Source organism: Lithobates pipiens, unplaced genomic scaffold (assembly GCF_037356315.1).
Source record: "Lithobates pipiens isolate NorthernLeopardFrog02 unplaced genomic scaffold, aLitPip1_a1.2 Scaffold_10, whole genome shotgun sequence".
NCBI lineage: Eukaryota > Metazoa > Chordata > Amphibia > Anura > Ranidae > Lithobates > Lithobates pipiens.
Window position 1 is genome coordinate 107,399,224 of NW_027507686.1, and position 17,425 is coordinate 107,416,648.

A 17,425-nucleotide genomic window follows, 5' to 3' on the forward strand; every position below is an offset into this window, starting at 1 on the left:
TAATCTAGCCTATCTTCTGTATACCTTTAGCCTCTCTGTATAAACTAGCCTTCCTTCTATATACACTGCCATTTATGAGGTAAACAAAGAGTCTAGTGTATATAAACGACAGGCTGTGTCCTGTATACACTAGCCTGTCTTCTTTATTCTCTAGCCTCTCTGTATACAATAGCCTGCCATCTAAATAAAATACATACTTTGTATACCCAACCGGTTTTCTGTATAAACTAGCCTACCTTCTGTATACCTTTAGCCTCTCTGTATAAACTAGCCTTCCTTCTATATACACTGCCATTTATGAGGTAAACAAAGAGTCTAGTGTACATAAACGACAGGCTAGACTATAAAGAGAGGATGGGGTATACAGAAGAAAGCCTACTGTATACAGAACACAGGCTAGTACCCTGAGCCTGGGTGAGAGAGGATGAGGAGCATTAGGAGGGCTTGGTCTTCCACATCCGACCAAGTGTTCGGCATGATGTGGCTCAACACATCCAGCTGCCGAAAATAAGGACAAGCGTGGGAGGCACACAACACCCACTGTAACAGTGCTAGGTTCCTGTATTACAGAAACAGAACACCAGCAATAAGGGGTATCTTCAGGTTTATACTGTGCAGGAGGCACACAACACCCACTCTAACTTCTGCACTGCAGATGCCTGTATTGCAGAAATTGAACACCAGGAATAAAGGGTAGCTTCAGGTGTGTACTGTGCAGGAGGCACATAACACCCACTGTAACAGTGCTAGGTTCCCAAGCAGTAAGTACACTGTCCCTGCCTATCGTCCTCTTTCCCTGACCGCCGCAACACACTATACAAGGCCGCCGCGCTAGCGGCCTTATATAGTGTGGGGTGTGTACTAAACCCCCCTGAGCTATAATTGGCCACAGGAATCCTGCCTGTGGTCAATTGTGGCTCTCCTCTCAGAGGATGTCACATCTGTTCTTATTATATAGAACTTATTATGCTCCTCGTACACTTTTTCAATTTGGCCGAACGGCCGGATGCAAGTTGCTCCCGGTGCGGGAACATGGGGGGAGACATGATGCACATGTTTTGGAGATGCCCGAAGTTGATCCGCTACTGGACGGAGATCAGAGGAACCATTGATCGGGTGTTTGGAACCTCCACCAGGATGGAGGTGAAGTATTGTCTCCTGGGATTAGTTGAAGGAGTTGGAAACCCGGGAAGCAGCCAGATGGCAGTTCTGAGATGCCTATTTCAGGCAAGGAAACTGATTGCCCAACCCTGCTTAGCCTCCAATGTTGGCAATGACTTGTTTTTTTTTCGCTTGTTTCCCAAGATGACCATGTTGGCATTTGTCAAGATGGTTGAGAGTGCCCGAAGAGATCGCCTATGGCCCCAATCACCTTGAAAGTGCCCGATCTTGTCTGATCTCGGAGCCTAAGCATTGTCGGGCCTGATTAGTAACTGGATGGAAGACTGACTGGGAATACCAGGTGCCGTTTGCTTATTGCTTGATCATACATCACGGGACACAGGAGCTTCATTACATAGTGGGTTATATAGGCACCTCTGGTGATTGGACATTGGTTAACCCCCAATTAAGGAGAATTCCTCCCCTATATAACCCCTCCCATATGGGAGGCACCTCAGTTTTTTCGCCAGTGTCTATGGTGGTTGGTCACGTAAAACATGTGCTATGAAGAAAGCTCTGTGCAGGTCCCTGCGGGGCCCTAAGGGCTACAACAACCCGGATCCATATCTCGGGCCGATATTTTGACTCCCAAGATGATATGGTACCCGGTCCTCGTCATCCGAAGAAACAAGGTTTTGCCTGTAAGTCCTCTCCTATTGGAAGACTGGGCTCTGGGAAAACCAGACTTGATGTACTATTTACATAGTGGCAAGAAAATTTCTGGCAGCGTCTTTTACAAGGTCCAGGTAGGTGGTTCTTCTGAGAAGGAACCCCCCAAAAAACCTGAAGGTTTCCACAACTCTGCCCGCCGTGATGGGTGAAGACTGGAATCTTTCTGTTTTCAGCAATTCCTGCGGCGAGGACAGGTAAGGGAAGTTAATCCTATATAAATTATATTATGGATTTCTTCATTGAGTAGTTGTATGTCTTGCCTGGTTTCCACCACTAGAGGGAGTAAGAGCAGCCTGATGCATACTTACATGCCTTTCAGATACACACGCTCAGTGAAGCCTGGTTCTCCCAGATGATTCACGTCTCCACTGTAATTTCTGCCACAATAAAGGTAATGCAGGGGTCCCACGTAGTCTGGGGGTCCCACGCAGCTCTGATGGCAATTCCCTTCCCCCCTGGATACCGGCGGTCCTCGTGCACGTGCGCTGAGCACGCTCCCGTGCTAATGGAGGAGGGGGGAGTGCTGTACTGTGCAGGCACCAGGCGGCAGTTTTAAAAAGCCCAGAGCATCAGGGGGCTGTAAGTGGAGACACAGGAGCTGTGGGCAGTAAGCATCCCAAGGGATTGGATCCAGGCATACCTAAGACACCTACTCAGCATCAGGTTGTGCAGTTTAAGCATATATATTTATTGTGAGACTTTAAGCACAACAGTGATTGCACTTTGTACTAGTACCTCTGCTTTGTAGCTTAGGACTATGTCTCCTCGTAAGAGGGTCTCAGGGGGAGGTAACAAGGGCACTGGTAAGTCACCGCCTAGGTCTAAGGGGTCTAAAAATGCCTGTAGGTTACCATCCCCCCCTGCAAGATTGGAGTCAGCCTCACAGGATGAGTCAGTGCCCCTGTCAGGTTTTGCAGCCTCTCCTAATTTTTCAGCCCCGATATACATCACTGAGGACTCCCTCAGGGCTACTTTGGAGGGTTTTGAAGGGAGAATCATGAATTTTATTTCAGCTTCCCTGAAAGATAGCAGGAAAAGGGGTAGATCCCCTCCCTCTGCTGAGATTCCTCTTTCAGATGACACTTCTGACAATGAGGAGAGATCCATATCTTGGGACAGGGATCTTGAGCAGTCGGATGAATCAGAGGAAGAGGAGCGAGTCCCCTCCTCCCAGGCGCTCAGAAAACAGGTGCAGTATTATACTGAATTGGTGCGTACCACATTCAGAATGCCTGCTGCTGAGATCGCTACGTCCTCTGTTTCTTCCCTGGGAGTCAGGAAAATCCCACAGACTGCCTTTTCCTTTCCAATTCATCCCTTAATGGATAAATTGTTGTATGAGGATTGGGGACATCCCGATAAACTGTTTGCTCCTCCTAAAAGGTTTTCTATGCTTTATCCTCTGGAGGAAAGTTTCACCAAGAAATGGGGGGTCCCATCTGTCGATGCGGCTGTTTCTTGTATGAATAGAAACCTGACCTGTCCTTTGGATAATGCTCAGGTATTTAAAGATCCAACTGATAAGAAGCTGGAAACATTATTAAAAGCCTCCTTTTCCATGACTGGCGCTGTAGTGCAACCTACAGTCGCAGCTGTGGGGTTGTGTCAGTTCCTCAAGGAACAGGTTAAGCAGATGCTTGGCCTCCTTCCCAGTGAGGAAGTGGAGAATTATGCAGAAATACTTCAAATTCTGTGTTTCATGATTGATGCGATTTTGGATTCTGTCCAACAAGCATCTCGTTTGTCTCTCCTGTTGGTACACATGCGAAGGGCCCTATGGCTAAAGAATTGGGCAGCTGAGCTATCATGCAAGAAGCATTTGATTGGGTTCCCGTTTAAAGGGGAACGTTTGTTTGGAGAAGAATTAGACAAATTCGTCCAAAAAATGTCAGGGGGTAAATCTTCTCTCCTTCCAGTCAAAAGGAGCAAACGTCCATCATTTAGGCATTCTCTCTCTTCCGGAGCATCAAGCTCTAAGCAGTGGCGACGGCCTTCTCAACCCCCCTCTACAGGAAAGACTCAAGGCCGGGCCCAGGGGCAGAAGAAATCCTGGGGGTGAAAGCCTGCCAAGCAGAGCCCAAAAGCTTCCTTGTGAAGGGGCGCCCCCGCTCGGCCGAGTGGGGGGAAGGCTCTGCAGTTTGCGGAAGCCTGGCGGGAAGAGATCCGGGACAAGTGGGTGGTCTCTTCGGTATCTCTGGGCTACAAGCTGGAGTTTCAGGAGATTCCACCTTCTAGCTTTCTAAGGTCAAGGATCCCCAGGGACCCAGTAAAGCAAAGACCGCTATTTCTGGCCTTAGATCACTTACTATCCCAGGGGGTGATAGTAGAAGTGGACCCAAAAGAACAGGGTTCAGGGTTTTACTCAAATCTCTTCACCGTTCCAAAGCCAAATGGAAGTGTCAGACCTATCCTGGATCTGAAGGATCTGAACCGGTTTTTACGCATCCGGTCCTTTCGAATGCAGTCAATTCGCACTGTGGTCTCCTCCCTGCAAGGGGGAGAGTTTATGGCATCAATAGACATCAAGGATGCATATGTCCATGTGCCAATTTTTCCCGCACACCAAAAGTATCTAAGGTTCGCGGTAGATCGGCGCCATTTTCAATTTGTGGCCTTGCCGTTCGGGCTCGCGACGGCCCCTCGAGTCTTCACAAAGATTCTGAACCCTCTCTTGGCAAACCTAAAAGCTCAGGGTATAGCCGTCATGACTTATCTAGACAATTTGCTTCTCATAGAGAAAACAGTAGCGCTCCTGAACCACAGTGTTACCAGAACGCTAGAACACCTGGAACGCCTATGTTGGATTATAAACCTAGAAAAGTCGTCCCTACAGCCTGCTATCAGGTTGGAATACCTTGGTATGGTTATCGATACCGCTCAGGGCAAGGTGTTTCTACCAAGGCAAAACGCCTTGGCCATTGGGGATCTGGTGCGCCTAAATCTGGGCAGAAGATCTTCCCCCATTCGGTTGTGCATGAGACTGTTAGGGAAAATGGTCGCCTCCTTCGAGGCCGTTCCATTCGCCCAGTTCCACTCAAGGCCTCTGCAAAGATGCATCCTTGCGGCTTGGAACAGGAAGCCCAGTCCTTGGATCTTCCTATGCGTCTATCCCCAGGGACACGCAAGAGTCTCGTCTGGTGATTACAAACTGAGAGTTTGCTGAAAGGCAAAACTTTTCTTCCTCTTCCATGGAAGATTATTACGACAGATTCCAGCCTGACAGGCTGGGGAGCAGTGTTGGAGGAGACGTGCTCGCAGGGGAAATCGTCTGCGATCAAGAAGCTATTGCCCATAAATATCTTGGAGATCCGGGCAGTTTATATGGCTCTCATAAACTGGTCTTTCAGACTACAGGGTCTCCTGGTTCAGGTTCAGTCCGACAATGCCACAGCAGTGGCCTATATCAATCACCAGGGTGGTACCAGGAGTCTGGTTGCGCAAAAAGAGATGAATCGCATACTTGTCTGGGCAGAAAGGCATGGTCCATGCCTTTCTGCAGTCTTCATTCCAGGAGTGGAAAATTGTCAGGCGGATTTTCTGAGCCGCCAGCAGTTGTGCCCAGGAGAATTGGCTCTGCACCCCAAAGTGTTTTGGAACATATGTCGCAGGTGGGGTACTCCCGACGTAGATCTGTTTGCGTCCAGGTTCAACAGAAAACTGGACAAATTCGTGTCAAGGACACTCGCTCAGGGGTCGGATGCTCTGACAGTTCCCTGGGATCAGTACAATTTGATTTATGTCTTTCCCACGTACCCGCTTCTGTCTCGGTTCCTGGAAAGAGTCAAGAGGGAGACAAAGTCGGTTCTTTTGGTAGCCCCGGCCTGGCCCAGGTGACCGTGGTACGCAGAGATCATGAAGTTGGCAGTAGGCAGGCCGTGGATCCTCCCTCTCCGGCCAGATCTGCTCTCACAGGGTCCGATTTACCATCCTGCTTTACACAGTCTGAATTTGACGGTTTGGCTGCTGAGACCCACATTCTGAGAGACCGTGGACTTTCGGGGCCAGTCCTTTATACTCTGGTCAATGCCAGAAAGCCAGCCTCCAGGCTGATTTACTACAAAATCTGGAGGGCATATGTTTCCTGATGTGAACTCAGGGAATGGCATCCTAGAAAGTATGTCATTAGCAGGATCTTGGCCCTCCTCCAGTCAGGCCTAGAAATTAATTTGGCCGTAAGCACTATCAAGGTGCAGATTTCGGCCTTGTCAGTTTTTTTTTCAGAAGCCACTTGCATCGCATTCCCTGGTGCGGGCTTTCATCCAGGGGGCTATGCGGATAAGGCCGCCAGCCAAACCTCCAGTATGCCCATGGGATCTGAATTTGGTTCTCTCAGCTTTGCAGGGGCAACCTTTTAAACCTTTGCATCAGGTTTCGTTAGTTCTTTTGACTAAAAAATTGGTTTTCTTGGTAGCCATATCCACGGCTAGAAGAGTGTCAGAACTAGCAGCTTTCTCCAGCAAAGAGCCGTATCTAATTATTCATAAGGACCAGGTGGTAATGCGTCCCAACATGTCCTTTCTGCCTAAGGTGGTTTCAGGATTCCATTTGAATCAAGATGTAATCCTACCATCCTTTTTTCCGGACCCACAGTCCACAGAAGAAGAATCTTTGCACACTTTGGATGTGGTAAGGGCAATCAGTATCTAACTTCAGGCAACTGCTCAGATAAGGAAAACTGATTGCTTATTTATTTTGCCGGAAGGCCCTAGGAAAGGCCAGGCGGCATCAAAATCCACTCTCTCAAGGTGGATTAGACAGATTATTTCTTAGGCCTGTAGTGTTAAAGGGAAGACCCCTCCTTTTCAAGTGAAAGCGCACTCAACTAGGGCTGTAAGTGCTTCTTGGGCAGTGCATCACCAGGCCTCCCTGGCTCAGATCTGTAAGGCTACAACTTGGTCATCAGTCCACACATTGACCAGATTCTATCGGGTGGATGTCAGAGGGCAAGAGGATATCGCCTTTGGGTGCAGTGTACTGCAGGCTGCAGTTTAGGTCCTCCGGTCCTTGGCGGTCTATATATTATGATCTGTGTCTCCCTCCCCTCAATCTGAGCATTGCTTTGGGACATCCTACTATGTAATGAAGCTCCTGTGTCCCGTGATGTATGGTCAAGAAAATAGGATTTTTATATACAGCATACCTGTAAAATCCTTTTCTTGAGAGTACATCACGGGACACAGGGCTCCCACCCCTCTTGGGTTTTACGTGGTTTCCTATTGCTTTGCTACAAAACTGAGGTACCTCCCATATGGGAGGGGTTATATAGGGGAGGAATTCTCCTTAATTGGGGGTAAATCAGTGTCCAATCACCAGAGGTGCCTATATAACTCACTATGTAATGAAGCTCCTGTGTCCCGTGATTTAGTCTCAAGAAAAGGATTTTACAGGTAAGCTGTATATAAAAATCCTATTTTTTATGTTGTTGACGTTGACCTGTTTTTTTTCGCTTGTTCCCAAGATGACCATCTTGGCGTTTGTCAAGAGGGTTGAGAGTGCCCAAAGAAAGTGCCTACGGCCAAATCACCCGGAAAGTGCCCGATCTTGTCTGATTTCGGGGGCTAAGCATTGTCGGGCCTGATTAGTAACTGGATGGGAGACCGACTGGGAATACCAGGTGCCGTAGGCTTCTTTTTATTTTGTTGGCATTGACATGTTTTTTTTTTACCGCTTGTTTCTCAAGGTGACCATCTTGGCATTTGTCAAGAGGGCTGAGAGAGCCCAAAGAAATCTCCTACGGCCACATCACCCTGAAAGCGCCCAATCTCATCTGATCTCTGAGGCTAAGCAGGGTGCGGCCTGGATAGTACCTAATTACAGGTGCCATAGGAATCTTTTTATATTGTTGGCTTTGACCTGTTTTTTTTTCGCTTGTTTCCCAAGGTGACCATTTTAGCATCTGTCAAGAGTTTTGCGTATGTCCCGAAGCGTTCGCCTAAGCCCACATCACCCTGAAAGTGCCCGATCTCAGAGGCTACGCAGGGTCAGGGTCAGATGGGAGACCACCAGGGTCTATGTTGTTGGCGTTGACCTGTTTTTTTTTCACTTGTTTCCCAAGATGACCATCTTGGCATTTGTCAAGAGGGTTGAGAGTGTCTGAATAGAACACCTATGGCCACATCACCCTGAAAGCGCACAATCTCATCTGATCTCGGAGGCCTAGCAATGTACGGCCTGGTTAATACCTGTATGGGAGACCATCTGTGAATACCAGGTGCCGTAGGCTTCTTTTTATGTTGTTGGCGTTGACCTGTTTATTTTCACTTGTTTTCCAAGGTGACCATCTTGGTTTTTAACAAGAGGGTTGAGAGTGCCCAAAGAGATCACCTATGGCCCCATCACCCTGAAAGCACCAGATCTTGTCTGATCTTGGAGGCTAAGCAGTGTTGGGCCTGGTTAGTACCAGGATGGGAGAACATCTGGGAATAACAGGTGCCATAGGCTTCTTTTTATGTTGTTGGCCTTGACCTGTTTTTTTTTCACTTGTTTCCCAAGGTGACCATCTTGGCGTTTGTGAAGAGGGTTGAGAGTGCCCAAAGAGATCACCTACGGCCCCATCACCCTGAAAGCGCCCAATCTTGTCTGATCTCGGAGGCTAAACAGTGTCGGGCCTGGTTAGTACCTGGATGGGAAACCGCCTGGGAATACCATGTGCCATAGGTTTCTTTTTATGTTGTTGGCTTTGACCTGTTTTTTTCGCTTGTTTCTCGAGGCAACCATCTTGGCGTTTGTCAAGACCTTATGGCCACATAACCCTGAAAGCACCTGATCTCGTCTGATTTCAGAGGCTAAGCAGCGTCAGGCCTGGTTAGTACCTGGATGGGAGACTGCCTGGGAAGACCAGGTGCCATAGAAGGATCTGGCCTGGTTAGTGTCTTGATTGGGAGATCGCCTGGGAATACCGGATGCCGTAGGCTTCTTTTTATGTTGTTGGCTTTGACCTGTTTTTTTTAGCTTGTTTCCCAAGGTGACCATCTTGGCATTTGTCAAGAGGCTTCAGAGTGCCCAAAGAGATTGCCTACAGCCAAATTACCCTGAAAGAGCCCAATCTCATCCGATCTCTGAGACTAAGCAGTGATGGGCCTGGTTAGTACCTGGATGGGAGACAGCCTGTGAATACCAGGTGCCGTAGGCTTCTCATTATGTTGTCGGCGTTGACCTGTTTTTTTCCCCTTGTTTCCCAAGGTGGCCATCTTGGCATTTGTCAAGAGGGTTGAGAGTGCACAAAGAAATTGTTTATGGGCACAACACCCTGAAAGCGCCCAATCTCGTCTGGTCTCAGAGGCTAAGCAGGGTTGGGCCTGGTTTGTACCTGGATGGGAGACTGCCTGGGTTTTCCAGATGCCGCAGGCTTCTTTTTATGTTGCTGGCGTTGACCTGTTTTTTTCGCTTGTTTACCAAAGTGATCATCTTGGCATTTGTCAAGAGGGTTGAGAGTGCCTAAAGAGATCGCTTACAGCCGCATCACCCTGAAAGCACCCTATCTCTTCTGATCTCGGAGGCTAAGAAGAGTTGGGCCTAGTTAGTACTTGAATGGGAGACGGCCTTGGAATACCAGGTGCCGTATTCTTCTTTTTATGTTGTTGGCGTTGACCTGTTTTTTTTCGCTTGTTTCCCAGGGTGACTATCTTGGCATTTTTCAAGAGGGATGAGAGTGCCTAAAGAGATTGCCTATGGCACATCACCCTGAAAGCGCCCAATCTCCTCTGATCTCAGAGGCTAGAAAGGGTCGTGCCTTGTTAATACCTGTATGGGAGACCGCCTGGGAATACTAGGTGCTGTAGGCTTCTTTTTATGTTGTTGGCGTTGACTTGTTTTTTTTGTTTGTTTCCCAAGGTGACCATCTTGGCGTTTGTCAAGAGGGTTGAGCGTGCCTGAAAAAATCTACTATGGCCGCATCACACTGAAAGAGCCCAATCTCATTTGATCTCAGAGGCTAAGCAGGGTTGGGACCTGGTTAGTACCTGGACGGGAGACCGCCTGGGATTTCTCAATGCCATAGGCTTTTTTTTTAAGTTGTCGGAATTGACTTATTTTTTTTGCTTGTTTCCCAAGGTGACCATCTTGGTGTTTGTCAAGAGGGTTGAGAGTGCCTGAAGAGATTGCCTATGGCCACATCACTCTGAAAGCACCCAATCTCATCTGATCTTGGAGGCTAAGAAGAGTCAGGCCTGGTTAGTACCTGGATGGGAGACCACCTGGGAATACCAGTTATTGTAGACTTCTTTTTATGTTGTTGGCGTTGATTCGTTTTTTTTTTTCGCTTGTTTCCCAAGGTGACCATCTTGGCATTTGTCAAAAGGGTTGAGAGTGCCCAAAGAGTTCGCTTACAGCAGCATCACCCTGATCTCTTCTCATCTCTGAGGCTAAGAAGGATTGGGCCTAGTTAGTACCTGGATGGGAGATGGCGTTGGAATACCAGGTGCCGTATTCTTCTTTTTATGTTGTTGACATTGACCTGTTTTTTTTCGCTTGATCTCCTCTGATCTCAGAGGCTAAACAGGGTTGGGCCTTGCTAGTACCTGGATTGGAGACCACCTGGGAATACTAGGTGCCGTAGGCTTCTTTTTATGTAGTTGGCGTTGACTTGTTTTTGTTTTGTTTGTTTACCAAGGTGACCATCTTGGTGTTTGTCAAGAGTGTTGAGAGTGCCTGAAGAGCTCGCCTATGGCCACATAACCCTGAAAGCACCAGATCTTGTCTGATCTCAGGAACTAAACAGGGTCGGGCCTTGTTAATACCCGGATGGGAGACCACCTGGGAATACTAGGTGCTGTAGACTTCTTCTTATGTTGCTGGCGTTGACTTGTTTTTTTTGTTTGCTTCCCAAGGTGACCATCTTGGCGTTAGTCAAGAGGGTTGAGAGTGCCTGAAGAAATCTCCTACGGCCACATCACCCTGAAAGAGCCCAATCTCATCTAATCTCAGAGGCTAAGCAGGGTTGGGACCAGTTTAGTACCTGGATGGGAAACCGCCTGGGATTTCCAGATGCCGTAGGCTTCTTTTTATGTTGTTGCCGTTGACTAATTTTTTTCCGCTTGTTCCCAAGGTGATCATCTTGGCGATTGTCAAGAGAGTGCCTGAAGATATTGGCTATAGCCACATCACCCTGAATATGTTCCATCTCGTCTGATCTTGGAGGCTAAGCAGGGTCAGGCCTGGTTAATGCCTGAATGGGAGACCGCCTGGGAATACCAGGTGTTGTAGACTTCTTTTTTTTTTCAAATATAATTTTTTCTCCAAACAGGGGAAGACGGTCCCCCGAGTATTTAATGCAACAGAGAAATACAGAGCAAAAAGCAGCTGAACAATACTTGATACAGGTATATTCGCAACTGTGAGTCTGCCTTCCATCAATCATAATGATTCGAGGCACGGATAAAGTACTGTACCAAGATCCAGGGTCACACAAACCCCAGGTCCCTCCGGCATAATCCATCCAGAGGGGGGTGTGGGGCCGTCATTCCCAATTTTCCACTTTTTCCAAAAGAGAGAGGTGGTGGAGGGGGTGAGAGATAGGGGAGGAAGGCAGAAAAGAGAAGGGGTGAAAGATCAGGAAAGGAGAAGAGGGGACGAGACACGATGGCAGCCACTGCCCAAGGGGCCAGTCAAGGAAAGCTCAGAGCACTAAGGCGATAGCAGGCGACATTCTTCCAGCGAGAATATAAAGGTATTCCAGATGTCCCAGGTTTGTTTAAAAAATTCTTGTTTACCTTGTGATGTGAGGATCAAGTCCTCCATTTTTTTAATGTCCTCTATTTTCCTAAACCAGTGAGTAATGAAAGGGGGGGAACATTTTTTCCAATAGAGAGGGATGCAGGATTTTGACGCATTTATCACATGCCGTAAAATTGATTTTTTTTACTTCTTAATGGGAATCTGTGAATGGTGCAAGAGAAAGAATGCAGCCTCTTCCGGGATGGAGAAGTCTGTGAATTTTTGTGTTATGCATCGGATCTCTGTCCAGAAGTCCACCAAGCTGGGGCAGGACCAAAAAATGTGGAGCAACATGCCCTCTTCTTCTCCACACCTCCAGAATATGTTCGAGGAAGAGGGGAAACATTTATGCAGCTTTGATGGTTTCAAATACCACCTGATGAGAAGTTTAAAATTCGTCTCCTGTATCTTCGTTCACAGCGAGGTTTTGAGAGCCAAAGTGATAATGTGTTGTCTCTGTACTGGGGAAAACTAGCAATTAAGGTCCTTTTCCCAGTTGGACAGACAGGTTACGTGTGGGTGATCTGTTTGAGAGAGAATGTGGGCCAAAGGGCCTTCGCTCCTGCAACGAAGCCCCTATAGTGGGATGTGACGTCAATTCTGTGGGTAAATCCTTATAGCACATGGCGCTTCTTAGCGGACTTCGGGAGTGAGATTGTTCTAGTTGCACCCAGAGCTTAGAAAGTTTGTTTTTAATTCCAGTCCAATACACGCCCCAGATGGGAGGCCAGGTAGTAGCGTCGCAAGTCAGGGAGAACCAACCCTCCCTGTTGTTTAGACAATGTCAGCTGTGACCACTTAAGTCTGGGATTTTGTGGGCCCAGTTAAATTGAGTGAGCAGGGATTGAGCTTGCTTAAAAAATGGGACTGGAATCTGGATCGGGAGAGCTTGGAAAAGATAGGTCAATTTAGGGAGTATGTTCATTTTAATGAGATTGCATCTCCGCTACCAGGAATGGAGGCCAGAATGCCACCCGTGAAGCAAACTGCGGATCTTAGTGACAAGGGGTGGGGGGAAGTTCAACATAAACGGAGTGGAATGTAAGTACCTAAGTACTTAAGGGCTGTATGGGTCAATTTAAATCGAAAATTGGACTGCAAGTCTAGTAACGTTTGCGAGGGGACTGCAACCCCCATGGCCTCTGATTTCAAGAAGTATCCCGTATATCTGGAATTCCCGAAGGAGATTTGGCAAGGAAACTTTGGGATTCATCAGCGAGAGCAGCATGTCATCCACGTAGGCAGATATCTTGCACTCAATAGTTCCCATTTGGAGTCCCGTTATGTCTGAGTTTTGTCGAATTGTGGAGAGAAAGGGTTCCAATGACAGTGCGAATAATAGGGGTGACAGGGGGCAACCCTGTCTGGTCCCATTCCCGATGTCAAGGGGAGATGAGAGCACCCCATTCGCTTTGACTTGAGCTGAAGGGCGTGAGTATATCTTACTTATCCATGCCAGCATCCGTTCACTCAGACCTATATGGCGAAGGACAGAGAACATGAATGTCCATTTGACCCGATCAAAAGCCTTCTCGGCATCAGTACTCACGAAAAGACAAGGGGTCCCAGATTACTTTGCTTTATGGACCAGGGTAAGCACCTTAATGGTGTTGTCCCTATCTTCCCTGGTGGGAATAAAACCTAACTGGTCAATGTGTATAAGGGACTGCAAGTGCTGTGCCAAGGATGGTGAGGATTTTAGAGAATAGTTTTAGGACAGAATTTAGGAGGGAAATGGGTCTGTAGCTCCCACATAGGCCCGGGTCTTTACCCTCCTTAGGTATCAACGAGATGTGGGCTCTAAGGGTATCCTCAGGAAAATCCCCATTCGAGCTCAGAGTATTAAATAAATTCACCAAGCGCGGGCCGAGAATAGGGAGGAAGGTCTTATAGTATTGTGCGGTATATCCGTCAGGACCCAGAGCCTTACCCACCTTCAGAGGTCCCACTGCCATCTGGACTTCTTCCAGTGTGATCGGGTCCTCCAAGTACTCCCGTGATTCTGATGAGAGGGTTGGTAGACCAGAACCGGTTACATATCTGTCTATATTGTCCTGTCCGGACCCTGAATCGGGCAGGTTGCAGAGATCAGAGTAACATTTTTCAAAGACTTCGGCTATTTGGGTTGGGGTAGTGGCCCTCTGGCCATTCTCATCTATCAACTGTGGTATGTAAGAGGCAGATTTCAACTCCTTTACCAAACTGGCTAAGATTTTTCCGCATTTGTCCCCTGACTCCTACATCAGTTTATGACAAAACTGGAGTGCCGCTTTCGCTTTATAATGGAGTAGGTCAGTAATCTGGGTACGGAGTGTCCCCAATTCAATCTCTAAGCCCTTGTGCACACGATCTGAGATTTTGTCGGAATGTGTCCGATTGGAGCGGTTTGTCAGATATTCTGGCACCTTAATGAGAGCCTCCTCCAGATACTGGAAGTTTTAGCCGATGTGACCAGGGAATTGGACCTTTATTTCCAAGAAAACTAAACGCAGGACTGCAACCCGGGGATAATTTGGGAGGCTCACAAGTCAGTACTCCGCAGGGTACTTATCAGGCACGGGGCGCACATCAAACGAACATGGAAGGAACAGCTTGCTAATCTGTTTCGTGAACTTGCCTCTGTGGAAGTGAAACATAAACATGCCCCCTCATGGCCCTTAGCCCTTGCACACACAGTCGGAGATTGCGACAACCAAATCCGTCGGATTTTGACCGACGGATCTTGTCAGAAACTGTTGCATACACACGGTCGGACAAAGTTGTCGGAAAATCTGATCTTTCAGAACGTGATGACGTAATTTCTTTACGATGGGACTACGTTCAGGCTAGTAGCCAATAGCTTTGATGTAGGAATTTGATCTGAGCATGTGTGGCACTTTGTCCGATCGGAATTCTCTACACATGATCGGAGTGTGTCCGATCGGAGTAGTTTGTCGGAAAATATTTCCAGCAAGTTGGAAAATTTGGTCCGACGGATATTCCGACGGAAACAGTCCGATGCATACCGCACACAGTCGGAATATCCAACAAACCGCTCTGATCGGACACATTCCGACGGAATCTCCGACCGTGTGTACAAGGGCTTAGAGATTGAATTGGGGACACTCCGTACCCAGATTACTGACCTACTCCATTATAAAGCGAAAGCGGCACTCCAGTTTTGTCGTAAACTGACGTAGGAGTCAGGGGACAAATGCGGAAAAATCTTAGCCAGGTTTGTAAAGGAGTTGAAATCTGCCTCTTACATACCACAGTTGATAGATGAGAATGGCCAGAGGGCCTCTAACCCAACGCAAATAGCCGAAGTCTTTGAAAAATTTTACTCGGATCTCTACAACCTGCCCGATTCAGGGTCCGGACAGGACAATATAGACAGATATGTAACCGGTTCTGGTCTACCAACCCTCTCATCGGAATCACGGGAGTACTTGGAGGACCCGATCACACTGGAAGAAGTCCAGACGGCCGTGGGACCTCCGAAGGTGGGTAAGGCTCCGGGCCCTGACGGATATACCGCACAATACTATAAGACCTTCCTTCCTATTCTCGGCCCGTGCTTGGTGAATTTATTTAATACTCTGAGCTTGAATGGGGATTTTCCTGAGGATACCCTTAGAGCCCACATCTCGTTGATACCTAAGGAGGGCAAAGACCCGGGCCTATGTGGGAGCTACAGACCCATTTCCCTCCTAAATTCGGTCCTAAAACTATTCTCTAAAATCCTCACAACGTGATTGGCACAGCACTTGCAGTCTCTTATACACATTGACCAGTTAGGTTTTATTCCCACCAGGGAAGATAGGGACAACACTGTTAAGGTGCTTACCCTGGTCCATAAAGCAGTCATCTGGGACCCCTTGTCTTTTCGTGAGTACTGATGCCGAGAAGGCTTTTGATCGGGTCAAATGGACATTCATGTTCTCGGTCCTTCTCCATATAGGTCTGTGAACGGATGCTGGCATGGATAAGTAAGATATACTCACGCCCTTCAGCTCAAGTCAAAGCAAATGGGCTGCTCTCATCTCCCCTTGACATCGGGAATGGGACCAGACAGGGTTGACCCCTGTCGCCCCTATTATTCGCACTGTCATTGGAACCCTTTCTCTCCACAATTCGACAAAACTCAGACATAACGGGACTCCAAATGGGTACTATTGAGTGCAAGATATCTGCCTACGCGGATGACATGCTGCTCTCGCTGACGGCATCTGGAAAACCCAGACGGTCTGCCATCCAGGTACAAACCAGGCCCAACCCTGCTTAGCCTCTGAGACTAGACGAGATTGGGCGCTTTCAGGGTGTTGTGCCCGTAGGCAATTTCTTTGTGCACTCTCAACTCTCATGACAATTGCCAAGATGGTCACCTTGGGAAACAAGTGAAAAAAAACAGGTCAACGCCAACAACATAAAAATAAGCATACGGCACCTGGTATTCCCAGTCGGTCTTCCCTGCAGTTACTAATCAGGCCCGACAATGCTTAGCCTCCGAGATCAGACAAGAACGGGCACTTTCAAGGTGATGGGGCCGTAGGCGATCTCCTCAGGCACTCTCAACCCTCTTGACAAACACCAATATGGTCACCTTGGGAAACAAGCGAAAAAAAAACAGGTCAACACCAACAACATAAAAAGAAGCCTACGACACCTGGTATTCCCAGGTGGTCTCCAATCCAGGTACTAGCAAGGCCCAACACTGTTTAGCCTCCGAGATCAGAGGAGATCGGGCGCTTTCAGGGTTATGTGCCCATAGGCAATCTCTTTGGGCACTCTCAACCCTCTTGACAAATGCCAAGATAGTCACCTTGAGATACAAGCGAAAAAAAACAGGGCAATGTCAACAACATAAAAAGAAGAATACGGCACCTGGTATTCCAACGCCATCTCCCATCCAGGTACTAACTAGGCCCAACCCTTCTTAGCCTGAGGGATGAGAAGAGATAGGGCTCTTTCAGGGTCATGCTGCTGTAAGCGATCTCTTTGGGCACTCTCAACCCTCTTGACAAATGCCAAGATGGTCACCTTGGGAAAAAAGGGGAAAAAAACGCCGACAACATAAGGAGAAGCCTACGGCACCTGGTATTCCCAGGCTGTCTCCCATCCAGGTACTAACCAGGCCCATCGCTGCTTAGCCTCCGAGATCAGATGAGATTGGGTTTTTTCAGGGTGATTTGGCCGTAGGCACTCTCTTTGGGCACTCTGAAGCCTCTTGACAAAGGCCAAGATGGTCACCTTGGGAAACAAGCTAAAAAAATAGGTCAAAGCCAACAACATAAAAAGAAGCCTACGGCATCCGGTATTCCCAGGCGATCTCCCAATCAAGACACTAACCAGGCCAGATCCTTCTATGGCACCTGGTCTTCCCAGGCAGTCTCCCATCCCGGCAGTAACCAGGCCTGACACTGCTTAGCCTCTGAAATCAGACGAGATTGGGTGCTTTCAGGGTGATGTGGCCGTAAGCGTTCTCTTCAAGACACACCCAACCCTCTTGACAAACGCCAAGATGGGCGCCTTGAGAAACAAGCGAAAAAAACAGGTCAAAGCCAACAACATAAAAAGAAGCCTATGGCACCTGGTATTCCCAGGCTGTCTCCCATCCAGGTACTAACCAGGCCCAACACTGTTTAGCCTCCGAGATCAGACGAGATTGGGCGCTTTCAGGGTGATGGGGCCATAGGTGATCTCTTCGGGCACTCTCAACTAGGGATGAGCTTCGTGTTCGAGTCGAACATACGTTCGACTCGAACATTGGCTGTTTGTCCGTTTGGCGAAGTCCGAACATTTTGGTCCGTTTGCGTCAAATTCGTGTGGCGCTCACGGCCCACAATGCACTGCGATGGCGCAGTGCATTGCTGGCTCATGATTGGCCAAGCATGCACTG

At 48.1% G+C, this 17,425-nt stretch overlaps 10 pseudogenes; 7 read left to right on the top strand and 3 right to left on the bottom strand.

Moving 5' to 3' along the window:
- Window positions 1-7,340: 7,340 nt before the first annotated feature.
- LOC143950145 (5S ribosomal RNA) lies at window positions 7,341-7,459 on the top strand (annotated as a pseudogene).
- Window positions 7,460-8,155: 696 nt separating this feature from the next.
- On the top strand, window positions 8,156-8,274 carry LOC143945867 (5S ribosomal RNA; annotated as a pseudogene).
- Window positions 8,275-8,374: 100 nt separating this feature from the next.
- LOC143945735 (5S ribosomal RNA) lies at window positions 8,375-8,493 on the top strand (annotated as a pseudogene).
- Window positions 8,494-8,567: 74 nt separating this feature from the next.
- Window positions 8,568-8,686, top strand: LOC143943115 (5S ribosomal RNA; annotated as a pseudogene).
- A 160-nt stretch (window positions 8,687-8,846) lies between these two features.
- LOC143953075 (5S ribosomal RNA) lies at window positions 8,847-8,965 on the top strand (annotated as a pseudogene).
- A 969-nt stretch (window positions 8,966-9,934) lies between these two features.
- Window positions 9,935-10,053, top strand: LOC143956875 (5S ribosomal RNA; annotated as a pseudogene).
- Window positions 10,054-10,493: 440 nt separating this feature from the next.
- LOC143949979 (5S ribosomal RNA) lies at window positions 10,494-10,612 on the top strand (annotated as a pseudogene).
- A 5,568-nt stretch (window positions 10,613-16,180) lies between these two features.
- LOC143950278 (5S ribosomal RNA) lies at window positions 16,181-16,299 on the bottom strand (annotated as a pseudogene).
- A 309-nt stretch (window positions 16,300-16,608) lies between these two features.
- Window positions 16,609-16,727, bottom strand: LOC143951030 (5S ribosomal RNA; annotated as a pseudogene).
- A 377-nt stretch (window positions 16,728-17,104) lies between these two features.
- Window positions 17,105-17,223, bottom strand: LOC143956950 (5S ribosomal RNA; annotated as a pseudogene).
- Between the last annotated feature and the right edge of the window lie 202 nt (window positions 17,224-17,425).